This window comes from Corvus cornix, chromosome 5 (assembly GCF_000738735.6).
Source record: "Corvus cornix cornix isolate S_Up_H32 chromosome 5, ASM73873v5, whole genome shotgun sequence".
Lineage (NCBI taxonomy): Eukaryota > Metazoa > Chordata > Aves > Passeriformes > Corvidae > Corvus > Corvus cornix.
The window spans coordinates 5,831,037-5,849,169 of NC_046335.1; the positions used below are offsets into that span (position 1 = coordinate 5,831,037).

Genomic DNA, 18,133 nt, shown 5'->3' on the forward strand with positions numbered 1-18,133 from the left:
TTTTATTCCTGCCTGTCATCATCTGCTGCTCACTCCTCATGTCTTTCACAAGCCATGGGTGGCCAGACTGGGACAGGCCACAAGCCCCATAGTGTTTTCCCTTCTCCCTCTCCTGCGTGCCCTTGTAAGAGCCCTAGAGAGGGAGAATCACTGTGCAGGCACACAGCACTGACTGGAGACGTCTGCTCAAGCAGAAGAATAAGCAGAAGTAGTAATTTTTGCGAAGTTGCTGAGGATTTGGGAGAATGAGAGTGGCAGATGAGGACCTTGCCCTCTGTGTCCCACTGGTGGCCGTGTGTGGTGCTCTGTGGTGTTCCTGCCCCAGGCAGAGCAGCCCCAGCAGCAGCAGGCAGGGCAGGCAGCACTCCCTGTGGGCACAGCCCTCCCGGCTGTCTCTGCAGACCTGTCGGGAAAGCGAAGGAGAAAAGTGGAACCGGCGTCTGTCCCGGTTTCCTGCCAGCACCTGCCAAGGGCAGAGGCAGCACAGATGCTGCTGGCTGAGGGCATCTGCCTTGGAATGGCACAGAGATCCTGTGCATGGAGTCAGCATCCTCTGAGCCTGTCTGGAAGGCTTGGCTGGGGGAAATGAGGTTAGCAGAAGCAGAAGTTTCTACAGCTTGCCTACCAAGTGACGGCCCAAGTTGGCCCAGGATGCTGGAAACCACTTTTTAGCCTGGGCACTTCTCCATCTCCATGCAATCTGTGCAGCAACCCTCTGCGCTAAAGAGCAGGAATGTGACTTTCCCTGGACCTGTCTTGTAGAAGGTAAAGCACCATATGGAAGCTGATGGCTCAACCTGCCTGCAAAAGGTATCTGAAGAGAGAGAGGAAACACAAGGCCCACATCTTTAAAGATAAAGAGGAGTGTGTGGGTGCCATTTCCTCAGCAACTGAAGCTGTTGCAGTGTCTGATCTGTCTGTAGTTTCAGTCTTGCTTCAACAGCATTTCTGCTAAGGGGGCAGTTGGGAAGAACTTTTGCTCCACTATAAATTTTCCGGGGAGATCAAATATGAGATCAAAATGTGTTTTTTTCTTGTTTAGTTCATATTTTGTCACATGCTGATTTTTTTCAGATTTGGTATTCTTGGTTTTGTCCATTTTAAACTATGACATTATATTCCTGATATATCCTTGGTTTTAAATTTTTTTAAAAAAACCATTTTCATCACTCTCTCTCCTTTCCTGCTTAATGGTTTATTGTAATCCCCCCTCCTATCTTGCAGTACCTTAATTTGAGGCTCTTTAGACTCAGCTATCTAACGTAGAAAGTTTTCTGCAGGCAGAAATCCATGGGAAGTATAGGCACTTAGAACTTAGGAAAATTGAGTCTCGAGGTGGACGGACAGAAATTAAAGTGCTTTTAAGTGTGGAGAACTTCTGGAAAATGTTTTCTCCCTCCCTACCTGTCTTTCTGCGATTTGCAAGATTGTGGAAATTCAATTACGGAAGGTAGCTGTGAACACAGTGAATGTAGGTGGTCACTTTTTGTTCCCTTGCAATTCAGAATGACAATCCACATCATTAAAACTCAGTACATGTGGACTTGATATTAAACAAATTGGATAGCTCTGAGGTTGCTTATTTCTTCCAGGGATACAAGGGTGAAGTGAGCCAAAGCAGTTTGCAGCCCGGCATGTCTCAGCTCAAGGCTGCTAATGATGCATCCTAGAAACACAGAGCATCAGCAAGTCCTTTGTACTTCGCTAATATTTTTCCTGCAGTAACATGAGAGCAATTACAGCTTGGAGGGATGGGAGTTGGAGCCCAGAGAAGATGAAAAAATTCAAAGGGAAAAACAGGATTTCATGAAGTGAAGGCAGGGAGTGTATGTGGGTGGGCGAGGGAGCAAGCATCTGTAAATAGTTGGCACTGACAGCTGCCTTTAAAATATATGGGAATCTGGAAAGAGAGAGGTGGAACAGCTGCAAGCGTGTGTATGGTTTATGGAAAGAGGAGAGCAGCGTGCAGCTTGTGAGGGAAGCAGCAAAAGAGCAGAGCTAAGCAGGAATCCATGGAAGGCGTGAGAGAAAGTGGGGCAAAACCAGAGTGAAGTTGGGGAAGAAAGAGATTAATTCCAAGAGATGTTCAGCAACGGGTACAAACTGTAGTGCAGCTGATGGAAGAGTCACTGTCATGCCTGTGACTGTCAGGGGGGGAAATTGCCACTGCCGCCTGCCTGTCGTCCCAGCTTGTCCTCCCTCTCCTGGCTTTATCTTTTGATTTATCGCAATAAGAAATCAGCCTTCCTTAGAGCGGGTCGTGGGACTGGGCTGAGGGATTAAAGCCAAATCTCCGACCTCTGCGCATATTGTAATGCTTGTGAGCCATTGACTCATCCTCTTTATTGGCAGGTTGATGGATTCCTAACTAGGTTGTTAGTGGCATCTCAGCGTTGCTGCCTGAGATGTGCCTTTTGTGTTTAAACTCTGACTTAGAGAAACAAGTTCATTTCAGGCTCTTTGTGTTTCTCTCCTCCTCCTTTTCACAGCTTTTACTTCTTTAAATGTAGACTTCTTTTGACAGATCATCTCCATGGTAACTAACAGGACCCGGCTGCCTACAGAAATTGTAGTAATAAAGTGGTTGGTTTTTACACATGATGAAAAGATGATGAAGCACAATGATAGGTGATAAAGACACAGGTAATTGCTCTAGAATAATATTGCTGCCAAGAAGATGACTGAACTCCCACACAGAAGATGAACAGATGGTGTATTTATTGAAATTCATAGGCTGAGGGAAGAAAATGTAATTGATGGCTGTGTAGGTTTTGTTTCAGTTTACTATGTTCTGAGCAGAGCCAGGAGAGCGGCGTGCCGGCAGATGGAGCCCGTATGCAGAGCCACTGTATTTTCTCACTGGAGATCAGAATTCCAATCAGAGCCATAAAGGCAGCAGAACCACTAATTGCTCTGATGCATTTTGCTGGTTTAGATCTGTCATGTAGCCCCGGTTTATTTTAGAAAGGGTGTAATTCTTTTGTAAGGGCAGTGATGGTAAATTGCATTACAGTACCGGGAACATGGAAGTAGAGCCTGGAAAAATGAATGCTTGCAAAACACGTGCTCAGTAAAAGTTTTCCAAGACCAGGTGTGTGTCTGTGTTAGGAATGGGCAGCTGTGGCATGTTTCCTAATCTGATTGCTGGTCTCCTGGTATGACGGGTCTCTTGAGCAGAATCCATGGGAAGGCAAAGCCAGGGAGTTTTCTTTTGTTGCTCTCTCTGTGTTTTCAGGTATAAAATCTGTTCAATTTGATGTCAAGGCTTTAGTGAAAATGTTGTCTGCCTGTGTCTGGCAGTGCTGCAGATCTGGTTTGAATCAACACAAGAAAGGTGTTGACCTGTTGGAAGAAGCCCAGAGGAAGCCACAAAGTTGATCACCTCTCCTGTGAAGACAGGCTGAGATGGTTGGGGCTGTTCAAGTTGGAGCAGAGAAGACTCCAGGGAGACCTTTGAAGCCCTTCCAGTACCTAAAAGGGGCTCCAAGAGAGCTGGAGAGGGAATTTTCACAAGGGCATGGGTGGCAGGACAAGGGGGAATGGATTTTAAGAGAAGGAGGGCAGGTTTAGAATAGATGTAATTAGGAAATTTTTACTCTGTGTGTGCTGAGGCACTGACCCAGGTTTCCCAGAGCGGTGGTGGACTCCCCATCCCTGGAAGTGCTCAAGACCAGGCTGGGTGGGGCTCTGAGTAACCTGGTCTAGTGAAAGATTCCTTGCCCATGGCAGGGGGATTTGAACAAGATGATCTGTAAGTTCCCTTCCAACTTAACCCAATCCATGATTGTATGACTACATTGCTGCTTTGTGGTTTGGTGCAGTGGTCCCAAATGTGCAGTGCTGTGGCATCCCTTGCTACAGGGCTTGGTGCCTTCAGGTTCCCCAAAAGATTACTTCAGTGCTGCCAGAAAAATATAAATGTCTATGGGAATCAGTCTCTGAAAGGCGTCTCTTTGAGAGGCACAAACCCCCCTACTTAGAGCAAGGAGTGCCAGCTCTGGAGCGTAAAGATTTTTCCATATGGATAACAAATGCTACCTGCTGGGACAAACACCCCTGGGAGGAGCTGGTTGAGCTGAAGTGCTGGTGGCTGTCTTTCCTGCAGCTCCTGTGTGTTCAGCAGCTTCAGCACCCCTGTTGTGCCCCTGCTAACCCCCGCAGTTTTGTGATTTACTGGTGAAAATGCCTGGGTGCTGTTTAGTACATCATATGATTCTCTCTTCCTCTGCAGTCTGGTGCTACTTTATTGATTGTATAACTCATTTTCTCATCAAGGTCTGCAATGAAACCACTTCCCACTTGGGTTTACCTCCGGTTGCACCTACTCTCGTGTTGACTACGATTGTAGCTCTTGCATGCAAGGAGCTTTGAGAAAGTGTATAAATACGAGGAGAAATAGGTTTTTCTTCTTACAATGGTAGTGCCAATGAGAATGAAAATAAATACGTAGGTAGTATGGAAGAAACTCTCTCCGGGACACTTTGCCCCAGTGAGGAAGCTAAAAGTTTCGGGTTCATCACTTGACAGTGTTTGTGTCAAATTCACCCTTCCTTTTATTCCTTCCCTTCAGATTGTCAGGGCACCCACATCTTTTGTGGCACCTGAAAAACCTGATTTGCATGCAAATTGCTCCCATTTAGGTTGAAACATTTCTGTCATTCTTCTTTCCAACTTCTTCCCTTTTTCCTGTAGAGAAGGAGGGGTGGAAAAAGTTACTTAAGCAACACACCTTCTTCATACAAGATTAAACAGAATTGCTCTGGAAGTGGAAAGATGTGCTTTTTTGAGACCTGTCAGGCAGCCAACAAACGGAGCATTGAGTTTGAGATGCCTGAGAGATGTACTACTGTATAATAAAAGAATTAGAAAAAGGAAGAGGTGAATCTGAGGACTGAAAGGAGACTGACCTACTGCTGTATCTGAGCTGTTACTCGAGTGCAAGAAGCGTAGTTGGAGTCATATTAAGCCAGCCTGGTGACTGTCATTGTGATGACTGGTTCCTAAGGAGCCTCCTGATTTATTTTCAGCGCTGCCCATCCCTGTTGCTAAATCCAGGCCCGCAGCGGAGTCTGAGGGATCTCAGCAGCCTGGGGGGAGTCCTATGGAGAAGATGGTACAGGACATCCTTCAAAAGATAAGCGTTGCTTGAGATAAAGGGCTGGATTTTTTATCCTGAACACAGATTTGTCAGGTGCCTGGTGGCCAGAGTGCTGCCAGCTTCTCTGTCAGCCTGGCTTTGTTCGCAGCCCAGCTGCTGGCCTCTTTTCTTTACCCCCTCCATTTCCTGCTCTGCCCTTCACCACTAATTGAGTGCTTCAGGGAAAGCTGGTCAAAACATTTTTATTCAAAACTTATTTTGTTGGCAGCCAAGCTTGGCAGCATCAAAGAAAAAGATAAATAAAAAGATATTGTCATTTTTCTGGGAGAAATTCTCATTTAAAAGTTGGAAGCTGAACTGTTATCACCCAGTTGAGGGGGAATACGTTGCCAATTGCTTTTTCCTTTTCTAGTTTACCTTCTCACCCCTTTTCCTTCCCTCCCCATTCCCCTCCCCATCTCTTTTTTCCCTACTTGGCTATGTTTCCCTACTTGTGCCAGAAAGGTCAAGGGAATCTAGGCTGACATGAAGACTTTCTCTCCAAGTTGAGTGTTTTTAATTCAAAAAGTAATCAGATGTTTTTCAACCTCCCTTCCTCCAAAATGTAATGGTTATTCTTGGGCTGGTTTCTGCCTCAGATAGAATCATAGAGTAACAAGAGTTGGAAGAGACCCACAAGGATCATCAAAGATGGACTCAGGCTTCTGTGGTTTCCATGCCCATCAGTGGGGCAGGGCTGGGCTGGTGCTCTGTGCGCTGGTTCCCAGACCTTTCCATCAGGCAGCAAAGCCCATCCATGAAACTCTCTGTGTCTCCTGAGTGTCCCACTGCTCACATGCACATGGGAGGGGCTGAAAGAAGGATGTTGTTTTGCCAGTGCTGCAGCGATGTTAGCTGGCCAAGAGAACATCCACTTGTGAGAGTTTCTCCTCGGGATGGAGGAGACTCCAGGCTGGAGGAGAGGATTCTGCTGTCTTGGGAGATGGAAGCACAGAATGGGTCATGTTGGAAGGGACTTCAGTGGGTCCTCTGGTCTCACCTTCCTGTTCAAGCATCATCCCAGAGCACACGGCATGGGATTGTATCCAGATGGTTCTGGAATATCTCCAGTGAGGGATCCTCCACACATTCTCTGGGCAACCTGTTCTGGCACTCAGTCACTGCACAGTAGGGAAGTTCTTCCTCATGTTCGGGTGGAACTTCAGTGCATCAGTTTCTGCCCACTGCCTCTGTCCTGTTGCTCGGCACTGAGAAGAGCCTGACCCATACCCTTGACATCCACCCTAAAGATATTTGAATACAGTCCTCTGTCAGTTGTCTCTTCTTGAGGCTGAACAGGCCCAGCTCCCTCAGCCTTTCCTCATAAGGGAGAAGCTCCAGACCCTTAATCATCCTCACAGCCTCTGCTTGAACCACCCCAGGAGCTCCTTGTCTCTCCTGTACTGAGGAGCCCAGAACTGGCTCTACTCTCCTGGCAGAGGATCCATTACCAGAGAGGTGACCTGTCCCTGTGCTGCTTAGAATAAACTGAGAGCACCTCAGGAAAACCAGCATGAATGAAGATAATGTTCCAGATTAATGCCTCACCCTAGTTTAGGAGTGATCTGGATTATGCAATATCTGTGATAACTGAGATGCAGGACCAGGGACTGGTACTGACTGATGTGTACACAGCACACCTGTGGTAGTCTGTTAGTTGCTGGGTGATTAGCAGTGGGAATTAGCTTTCAGATACCATTCCTGCTGGGACTGCTGCCCTTGAGCCTAAAGCAAATGATCAGAAAGGTTTATTTGATGGGTAAAGCTACTGGAGAAGGTTATTTTTTCTTTGATTTACTGAGTGAAAGCTGCAAACCAAGCAGCTCATTTTTCATAGTTTGTTAACAGCTTGCAATCTTATGGGTTCAGATTGTTTTTAAATTTAAAAATAATTTTAAAAGTTAAACAAGAAAGAAATCTGTGGTGTAGTGCCAGAAGAGTGGTTGTGCTGTGTCAAAGCAAAGGTCCCTGATGCTGACTGGTAGCAAGTACCTGGGGGGGAATATTTAAGAGCAGAGTTTCTGACAATCAGCAGCACGGGAACTTCCTAACCCAGAGGTTATGTTTGATGGCCTGTGATGAACCCATTTATCCCTTTGGTTTTTGAAACACTTATGCTTCCAGGCCCTGCAACACCTGCAGCAGTGGGTTCCACAGTCTTGTGTTGCATGAAACATTATTTCTGTGCACTGTGATTTGTACCTAATACCTGCTCATTTTGTTGTGTGCCCTCTAGTTGTTTTCTAGAAAGGTGTAGTTACAATTCATTCCTTATTGGCCGCTAATTACCCCCATTTTATTACCCCTCCATCTGCTCTGATCCCATAATTACCTCTTTATTTGACAAAATTAAGTTTTTTCCTTGAGCAGAAGCTCTTGCAGACCCCTCATTACCCAGGTTGTCTGTATCAGCACGGTGCTATTATGTGGTGGTGCTATTAAGTCTTTTAAGTTTTTTAAGAAGTCTTTTAAGACTTCTACACTGTAGTGAAGAAATGGGAGCAGAATGAATTTGTACTGGCAATACTTTTTGTGGTCTTACTAGTTTTCATAACATTTCTTCATTTGCCTTGTTCCTGAGCACTGAACTATTTTCAAGGAACTATTTGGGTGGTCACTGAGTTCCTTTTCCTGGGCGAAAATAGTTCTGAATTATGTCCTTCAGCTTCTCTGCAGGTAACACTAGTGCAAAATCTGACTTTCATGCTCTAGGCTTATCATCATGTGTGCTCCTTGTATACTTTCATCATCAGTAACCCCACCAGCTCTCAGAAAGGCATCCTATTTCTGCAACACTTGAAAAGGAGTTGTAAATAAATTTTTATGCCATTAGAAAGTTGCTGACCACAGTTGTTTTTTGGTCTGCCCTGCTATGATTCCACATTGAGCTTGACAGAAGTTCACAATCTGTTTTTCTTTTCCTCCTCTGAACGTGATGTTCACATTCTGAGGGATAGTTTTTTCCCCTTTTTTGGCTTTTTTACCAGTAACTGCCTTAAGTTACCATTCAATCCCAATCAACAAATTGATTTTTTTTTGTCCTTTTAAAATATTTTGAATTAATAAGTATCCTTATGCTTTCCTATAGTACCTGTACATGGTCTCTGAAGTGTTTCTGCCTTTCCAGCTGTTTCTTTGTAGCGCTACACTGATTTTTATATAATTCTCCTTTTTTAAATCCAGGTTTATTACTTAGATTTCCATGGGCTTCTTTTTTCTTCCATAGGGTGTTGAAGAATGCCCATTTTCATGTGTCTCTGGGGACAAGCTGGTCTTCTATTACAGGTTTTTACTAGTTATTGATAATGTTTAAAAATACAGTGTTTTCAGCACCCTGTCAAGACAGTTCCCCAGTCTCTGTGGTATAACTGTAGTTTCAAATCATTCCTTATTTCTGTCTCCACACCCAGTCACCCTGTGGACAGTGTCACAATCTGGTAGGTTTTAAACTAATCTGAATCTGTGCCTTTTTAATACATTGCACCATTTCCCCAGACGTTCTCCTGCTTCTCATATTCAGGGATTTACAGCTTCCCACTGGGGTTTGTCTTCCACTGAGCCTCTTCTTGCTGTGTCCCCCTTATGTGAGTCCCTCCTATCCCACAGCAGCTCCAGCCTTGTGTGTTTGGAGGTGGCACCACAGTGGGTGCAGCCTTGGATGTAGTGACAGGACAAGGGAGGAATGGCTTCAAAGAGAGAGAAGGCAGGTTTAGATCAGATGTTAGGCAGAAATTCTTCCCTGTGTGGGTGGTGAGGCCCTGGCACAGGTTGCCCAGAGAAGCTGAGGCTGCCCCATCCCTGGAAGTGTTCAAGGCTGGGCGGACCTTTGATCAGCCTGGTCTAGTGGAAGGTGTCTCTGCCCATGGAAGGGGTTGGAATGGGATGATCCCTTCAAACCCAAACCAGTCTGGGATTCCGTGATCCACAGCTGTGGTTGGAGAGCCACCTGCCTGGGGCACACAGGTCCTTGCAGGGAAGAAAAGCTGCTGGAACCTTCTCCTCTTGTGCCTTTGCTGCAGGTTTTGATTTACATCTCTGATCTCCACCAGACCTTCACCTAATTGAGTAGATTGACCCTGGCTCTAATATAACAGGCAATTAATCAAAGGCTGACTAATCAGCTCTCTCCATGGCTGGCACCTTGCAGAGAGTCTGGGAATCACTTACATGCTACTCTGCAAACCAGTTTTATGCTCTGAGATTTACAGCCAGTTAATTCTATTGAACTCTGTGGATTTACTGTAAACTTTGATTATTATAAGCTCTGAAACATAATAAAAATTCCTTTACTTAGCTACCTTAAGTGGTAATTTAAAAACTAAGTTCTGTAGCTGCTTTAACTAATTACACTCAGTACTTTGACCATACTATTAAAATTTAACTCAAATCTGTCATCTTTCCTTGGATTTAAATACCTTGAAAGCTGATTGGCTAAGCAATAGAGTTTAGACTTATTTTTTAGCGTCTAAAAGTATTTTCTTTTCAAAGCTCTTAATTTTGATCTAGATAACTTCTGAAGTTTGACACTGCTGAAATGCAGAACCTGACTTTGGAGTTGAGGTTCTCATTTGCCAAGCTGCAGTAGTTAATAGCCATTCAGTGATCTTGACTGGCATCTATTAAGAGCTTTAGATTGTTGAAGATGCACTGTGAAATAAGATAAAATTAAAGCAGAATAAACATCTGCAAACACTTACTCATGCTGCATAGCCAAACTCATTTAAGTTAGTGTGTTTTTGTTTTGAAGCAAAGGGCAGTGCAGGGATGCAGTTGGAGGTTGTGCCACCGTCCCAAGGGCAGCAAAGCCACTGCTGACATCCCGGTCAAGAATGATGAGGGGTGATTTTTTTTTCTTTTTCTCCAGCCAGGCCTATTTATGAGCTCCCTGCTGGTCCTCTGATCCCCATTCTGACTTCATTTTTCTGCAGGAAGGGGGTAAGCAAACTACTTTTCTTGTTTGGTTGATGCTGAGTTTTTCTGATGCTCCAGAAAATCACATCTGTTCCCTTTCTTGTAACAAATGTTCAAATCTCTTACTTACCAATGTTAATACACTTAATTAAATAAACTAAATTGCTGTGGGCAATTATGTAGGCTGTCTCTTAATGTACCCAAACTTTCTTTTAGTTTCTTTTCTCACCACCCTGGAGATCCTCTGCTCATTTTTTGCATTGCTTCCCACAGATGGTTGATATGTGGAGCCCAAATATACTCACCTCTTCTGTGTTTGTTGTTTATGATCCTTGGTGCCTGTATTGTTGAAGCTACCTGCTTTGCTTGGCTTTCTGTAAAAGACTTTTGCGTTTTTGTCACTTCAATGACCTAAAGCATGTTGCTAACACTGAAAACACAACCTTTTTTTGCCCTCCAGTCAAATCCTGAACTGAACTACCTGTGCAACTGGTGGTGAATCCACCCTGTACATTTTTCTGCACTGTTAGTCTTGTGGCTATCTTTCCACTGTTTTATTTTCTTTTCAATGCCGTTGGATAATTATATTGCAGCAGCTCAATGTAAGTGGAGTTGCACCAGCTCTGGAAGCACAGTTGATCTCTTTAAAGTGAGGACTCCTCACTTTACTGCATTTTCTGGGGCATGAGCATTCCCCAATGCATCTGAGTTTCTCTTCAGAGTTTCTGAAAGTTTTTGAGGATCATTCTTCCAAAATCCATTGTTAAGGTATTCATTTCCCTCCCCCTTTCCTGTCTTGTTTCAGAGCAGGCTGGAGTTGGGCTGGGTTGCCATCCTCCTTTCCCCAGCACTCCAGGCAGCTCCAGGCTGCCATTCACGAGTGCTGAGCATGGACAGATGACAGTGCTTGTGCCTTGTCAAGGCTTTACAATAACATTCCTGGTACTTTGAGCTCCTTCTTGGCTGCCTGTGCTTTCTCATGCATCTCCAAATGGTTTCACTGTGTATGGTGAGCAGCTGGTCCTTTTCCTCCAGCCTGATACTGCTGCTTATCAGTGTGGCTGGGATTAGGCTGTAGTGTTTGCACATGGCAAGTGTTCTAATTAGCTGAAGTTGCTCTGGAGGCATTTTCCTCTTATTTGGTAGTGTTCCCAATCGGTGCACATGTTGCTGTTTGCTGGTTCCTGGTTTTTTTTTTTTTTCTTCCTGGGATATTTGACAGATGGCTCCCTCGTCTCTGTCAAGCAGCTGTTAGGTGGGTATTTCCCTCTCTGCCTCTCGTATCACTTTCCATGGTGGAGTGGTAGCTTTTGCCTGTGTTCCAGGTCTGTTTATCACATCTGTCCAGCTACCTCGCCTCAGCCCCTGTGCTGACTCAGTATTTGTGTTTGTATTCGGGTTCCTTCTCTGGATAGAGCCATTGCCTGTGACTCTGCTTGCATTTTTGGAGATTTAGATCTGCTCTTGTCCATACCCTTGCTTGCAAGCTGGTCTCGTGTAGCCCACAATGTCTCTGTGTAGTTTGATGTTGACAAAGCAGTTTGTGGACTCAGGTTGCAAGGTGAAGAACACTTATCATTTCTTTCTTGATTTCTGATCAAAACCTGCCATTTTTCTGTGGAATTCCAACCTTCCTTCATCTCCTTTGCAAATGTGATGGTTTTGGTTACATTTCTGTCAACAATCTCTTTCTATGCTGGATTTTTCTTTTATATATTAGAAAAAACCACCCAGCTTTAATTAGAAAGTCAAAATCCTTGCCACTGATTTTCAGGTCTATAAGTAGACTTCAACCACCCTTCTTGTGTACATAGATTTTTTTTCTTTGGAAATCCTCCTCATTTTGAGTTGGCTTGTCTGCTTGCTTTGTCTTTACAGATTGATTTGTCTGCTCATTTGTAATTCCTGGGCATCCCACTAAACTGAGTGCTCTTCCAGGCTTTACTTCTTCCCACCAGCAGAATAAATGTGGGTTGCAACAGAGACCCTGGGATTCCCCTGAAACTTCTGCAAATTCCTGTGAACTGGACCTCTCAGATCCACTTCAGAGGTTGTTAAATTAGTGGGAAACTATTTGAGCAGAATAAGTGAGCTCCGGGATCCAAACTTGGGGTGAAAGTCAGAATTGGATCCAAAAACCCATTTGTGAAGTGCGCAGGAGCACAGGACTGTAGCGAGCCTGGCCATCAAGCAGCACATATTGGAACAGCCACAGGGAAATTGTTTGATCAAATTACTGCTTTATAACCTACAACTTCTCTATTTGTATACTTCAGTGAGCCAGGTCAGATTTCTCCACTACAGGCTTAGTGGCCATGTGGATTTTGTTGATATTTTGGGCTCGAGGTGAAGCTTACCCTTTTGATTGTGGCTAATGGCTCACAGCCTCATTTCAGCTGGTTTTCAAGTGTGGTTGCAGGCACTCGATCTGTGCTGCTTCATAGAAATTTTAATGAGGAAATGCTGTGGTGTCCAGACACGTGTTTAATTGAATCACTGATTCTGCTAAGACAGTTTTCTCCTCCTCTGGAGTTCGGGACCTTCCCATCTGTACCTGTCAGCAGACAGCAAGTGAACATGACTTGGGCAGAAATGTGTTGTGCAAATATTTCTGTCTTCACGCTTATCTAGCACAGGCACATTCCTTCCAGTTAGCCCAGAGGAGTGGAGTACTGGGAGACACTGGCTGACCTCAGATATTTCACTCAGATATTTTCACCTTGTCAAGAGGAGTGCACTGCCCTGAGCTCTGTTGTGTAAGCTTTTCTAGTTTTGGGGCTCTTGACTCAGAGACCTGACTCTGTTGCATACACTTTGCTCTTTAGTCTTATATTTCTATTGAATAAGACTTGGAGCTCAGGAAGGAGAATAATTGGACTTCAAGCACTGGGAGATATGTTTGTTTTTTGCAAGTCTAGAGAATGTTGAGGAAGGCTTAATGTACTGAACAAAGTGAAAGTGTGAGTTGTTGCTGCTTGTGTGCAGTTTTATTGCCATCCTGACCTCCCTGCACATGCTTTGTTCAGCCAAGTTTACCTCCAGCAAATACTGCAGCAATAATTGCTTTGTAAAAAACTACAGTGAGAGTGGTGCCTGCTAAATATCAGGGAGGTGGCAGGTGTCCCATGGCTGCTGCTCTGTGAGGGAATTAAATCAGCCACACCAGCATAAAGCCTCTTTTTTTTGGTATAACTGGGATGTGTCAGGGTCAATCTTTCATCCAGGCCCAGGGCAAGAGATGCCTGAAAGGGATCTCACTGCTTGGCCAAGCTGGAAGCACGTCCTGTTGCTGGGGGAACAGCTGTGCTGTGGCTCCCAGGTGAAAGGATGCTTGATCTTTAGAATAATGGTGTAAAGGTTTATGTGAAATACATTGTCTGGGTTTTAAAAATACCAGCCTGACATTTAATGGGACATAAAGGGAATATATCTACAGTTTAATCTGGTGGTTGACAAATAATAATAAAAAACTGACCACATCTGAAAATGTATTTGAATTCCTGCCAATTGTGCTCTAGCTTTTAGCACAACAGTTCTGGAAAAAACAACGATAGAAAGGGCAGTGTTGAGTTGATAAGGATGAGAGTTTATTCTCTGTGCTATTATTCCTGCATTACTTTTTTTCCCATTGCAACTTTGTAAATGAAGGTTTCAAGAGTAAAGTAGAGTACTTAATGTGGGAGATGAAGGAAGGCAGCTGAGCGCATGGGAATTAGAGTGGGAGACTTGCATGGTCTCCCATTTCCCTCCATAAATGTGACAGTCCTGATGAATTCTGGAGAAATTTGAATGAAAGTGGATAAGCATCCTACTTCCACAGTAAACATGTTAGGGGCTACAGAGAAAGTTGCAAAGGGAAGAGTTCAAATGTAAGGGAATGACAGAACGATTATTCGAAAGAAGTTTGGAGTAAGCAACTTCTCTGGTGCAGTAATCCTGGGCAAACCTTATTGAACCTGAGACTTTATTTTCTCTTTGGCAACTCATTTCACAGCCTCCCTTCTGGAGCTGCTGCTTGGACATTTATTTTCAATCATGCAGCATTGGAACTAAGTGCACGTACAGGGAATGGGGCACCCACAGACCCGTGTGCCTGACAGCCCAGGTCCCTTCCTGGCAGCCTGGCTCTGCAAATCTTCCTTCTAAATTAGCAGGGAAATTTCCCCCTGGCTTAGCAGATGAGGCAAGTCTCCTGAGTCATGGACGGATGGAAGTTGCTCACTCAGTTGGCTCCAGTGGTGAGTCTGACATAACCAAAGTCTGGTTATGTCTGGTTATATCTCTGCTGTGCTCCTGTGTATTTTATCCACAACTCCATGGCCACCACCTCCTGCTCTGGGACCTCGCCCAGTTCATCAGCACGGCCACTCAGCCATGCCTGATGTGGGCACCCCGGGGACAGGGGACAGGCTGTGAGTCTGGGAACAGCCCTGCTGGAAGGCACATGTCCCCAGCAGTGGCTCCTCATCATCTTGCAGTCCAGGGAGCCAGACACCCTCTCCAGCTGGGATCCATTGGGATTCTGCAGTGAGCAGACCCATGTAAGTCCAGGGGATTGATGTCTGCCCAATAAAAACTTTTCTTCCTCCTCTTGAGCTCTTTCTAACTAGCTGTTATTTTGAAGATGTCAGTTTGGACTACTCTTGGGGGATCTGCCAGGCAGCAGCTTTTATAAACAAGATCATCACCTTTTTTCTTCTTTCTTCTTCTTTTTTTTTCCTTTGGGAGAAAAGAGTTGCATTAGGAGCACCTGCAGAAAATTGCCTCAGGGAGCATTTTACCTTAGAGAGGCAAGATACTACTGAGAGCAGATAAGAGCCAGTTTACAAATTGCTGCCAGAAGCCCTTTTGCTTGTGAGCAGTTAGGTCTGTCTACTCCCTACCTTCCCCCCATTTTCTGTCCACCTTACCCAGGCTCTCTCCTGTTTTGAGTGTTGTGAGTAGCTGGGTTCAGATGTGCGGTTCTATTTTACAGCTTTTCCATGCTGTTTTTGAGGAACATACGTATTCTAGAAACTGGAAACAGTTTTTTTGCAGCAATAAATGAATTCGGTTTCACTACAGAGAAACCTTTTGCAGGCAGAGACAGTGGAAATGGATTTGCCCTGAATTATGGGGAAAAACGACCCTTCTCATACTGGGATTCAAAACTACCTCCAAAATGTACATTCAAAGTAGCAGTTGTGTGGAGACTGAAGAGAGAATGTGCCCTCATGGTAAGTGAGGCTTACACAGAGCCTTCCTTAAAATTAAGGTTAACATTGGGATCAGTGCTGTGCTAACACCTTTTGCTCTAAGAACAGCTTTTACCCCTGTGTAAAAACCCACTGGGAAGCACAGAACCACTGGCACAGCTTTGCTTTTCCAGCTTGGGATCCCCCAGAGATGGAGCAGGGCCTGGCCCCAGGGTGAGCAGAGTTCAGGGAAGTAATGACTGGCTGAGCTTGGCAAGTGCAAGGAGCCGGCTGCTCCCTTGGTTGTAGACTGAATGATCCTTATTTTACTGCAAATCTGTGGGAATCCAGGATAGAAACTGTACACTTCTAAGCTGGATCCAAAATATTTATTACCAGGTTGTGAATTTAAGCCAAGTAATAAATTATATCTCTGTACAGAAGAGAAAATCACTTACCATTTCCAATTTCCACAATTTCCAATTTCCTGATACACGAATGACAAATTTTTTTTTTAGGCAAATTTATCAGCAAGGTAATTGTTTGATTAAAGACCTAGCACTCACAAGGTGAGAGCAGTAGAAAAGGTGAGGCAGGAGTATTTAAATACCCCCTTTAGGAAGTGGCATAGGCTGCTTTATCTTGTTTCCCCGGCTCACATTCCTTTGGTGGCTGTCACATGTTTACCAACCAGCAGGGTTCCTTCTTCCTTGGGATGTTAAATCAACAAGCACATGCAGAGAAAAGGGCAAGAACACCAGCACCACTCCTGTTACTCAAACTCAGGACTGTGCCTCTCTTCAGCTTTGCCCAGCTCGTGTGAGTACTACACATTCTGAGGATTTAACAAACTGTCCCAGGAAGAACACTTTTCTCATAAATAACGCATTTTAAAGCTTTCTTGGGAAATTCCATTTCTGGTTTGACTCATTTTGTTGCTTTATGTAATTGTGATTAGGTAAGTCTTGTGTTTGGAATGCTTTGGGGCTATTTTTTGGTGAGAAGATAGCTTTCCTAGTTTGTTACTTGGGTGACAATTACAGTTTGAAAAGAAAAATCCTGCGTTACCCTCACTGCTAACTTTGGATTTACATGCTGCTTTGTTTTCTTGAAATATGAAGATCTTGGAAATTGCAAGGAATGAAATAGGAGTAAGACCTTTCTTCTGTTTTCTGCTTTGACATTGTTCTGATTCCTGTTGTCATTCCAGATCTTATGAAAGGCATTAGTAGATTGTAATTCTAGATCCATAATGAGTAACAAAAGTGCAAAGTATTTGCATTCCTGTTAAGCAGAGGGTACATCTGATCACTGTGCAAGGGAAGCCATGGGTGCTTGCAGGGGTTTGTGACTGAGATAGGTTCAAAGAAACAAAAGGAACTTAATGTAGCATGATGGCTGTGGGAGAAAACAGCTGAAGGGATCCCAACAAATAGTGAATAGATTCCATAGCTTGGCTCAGTGTGTCTGAAAACATCCCAGGAACAGGCTGCACTTTATTCTTGTGGTCCTTTATGTCAAGGGTTTTGCAGAGCGTGTGTGTGTATGTTTGCTCACGTGGGCTGGGCTGGAGCATTGGTGCTGCAGAAGCCCTTGAAGTGCACAGAATCTATTTTAGTCCATCTCCATTGCATCTGCTCTGGCTAACAGTCGCCTCTATCTGCCTCCCCCCTTCCCTTCTCCTGGCTCTGAAGTGGCACAGCTCTCCATTTATCCCTGAGAACAGTCAGATGTCACAGCTTTTGCTTGAAAGAAACTCTGGGTAGATGCTTTGAAACTTGTTAATGCAAATGAATCCTCTGAAACAGCTTTGTGGCTTCTTGCATCTGGAGAAGGCCCTTCTCCCAGGTTTTGTAATGCTGGGGTCCTGCCCTGCATGTTGTTTTACAAGGGAATTATGGAGAGCGACTTAAAGTATCAACAATTGTTTTCTCTGAGATCATTCCTGCTCCCCATTAGATCAGTGACCTCTCTGCTTTTGATTTTCCATGGCCGGTACAGACAGATATTTCAGGCATAAGTACCAGGGTTCATCTTTGATTCAGTTTGGATGAACTTTTCAGTTTTTTGGCTGAACTGAGAGTAAATGAAACTGAGGAGTGAGTGGACGAGAAGAAGGCATGATGTAGGAAATAATAAACTGGGAAAGCACACATAGGAACTGAACTGTTCTCTGCTTCCCTCTCCGTTATGCCTGCAGGACTTCATCGCCTCTCCTTTTTTACAGAGCCCTGGGTTAGCTGAGAAATTACTTCAGTTCCTGCCTTTCTCCATGCAGCCCTAGTAACTGGTTAACTGGTTTGTACTGATGTGGAGATAGAAATGTTCCCAGGGCCATGGTAGAAGGTGGCAGTAATTGCTCAGCTCTTCACTCGATTAAATACATGACTCTAGAAACTGCTGACATTATTTTTTTCCCCACAAGCATTTGTTTTAATGGCTTTTGTTATTGTTAGAACATATTTTCTGAGGGCGTAGGTCACTTGGTCGATACCAGAGGCCTAGAAATCTTCCACAATACTCTCTCTCTCTTTGAAACCACACCCTGCTTTATGAGCAGCAGCCTTCTGCTTCAGGCTTCCCTGTTAAATGCCAACAATTCTTCCATCCTGTTCCTCAAGAGCAGGAGCCTGAGGGTGGTAGCTAATCCACATCCCAGGAAGCTGTGGTGGGGCAGCTCCTCCTGTGCAGACATACTCTGTACCAGGTGAAAAACGTCTGAGGATCCCTCATGCCAATTGTGGTAATACCAGCAGTTAATCTGGCAGCAAGCAACCTGTGTGGAATGAAACTCCATGTAGGATCTGTGGCTTTTGGGTTCGGAGATTTGTGGATCAGTGTCCTCTGAGATGCTGTAAAGCATTATCCAGGAGGGGAAGGAGAGCCTGAATGCCAAAGCTGAGTCTGCTGC

The 18,133-nt window shown here is 44.5% G+C and overlaps 1 protein-coding gene across 3 annotated transcripts in view; it reads left to right on the forward strand.

The window, feature by feature from the left end:
• The window catches only part of SYT16 (synaptotagmin 16), a 102,321-nt gene that overhangs the window by 19,916 nt on the left and 64,272 nt on the right, over nt 1-18,133 (forward strand). The window contains exon 1 of one of the 3 annotated variants that reach the window (XM_039552917.1): nt 15,977-16,041. The exons of the other annotated variants lie outside the window; for them this stretch is intronic. The gene's annotated coding sequence lies outside the window, so the exon portion shown is untranslated. Of the gene's footprint in view, nt 1-15,976; nt 16,042-18,133 lie in introns of those variants that run through there. 3 annotated transcript variants of the gene reach the window in all.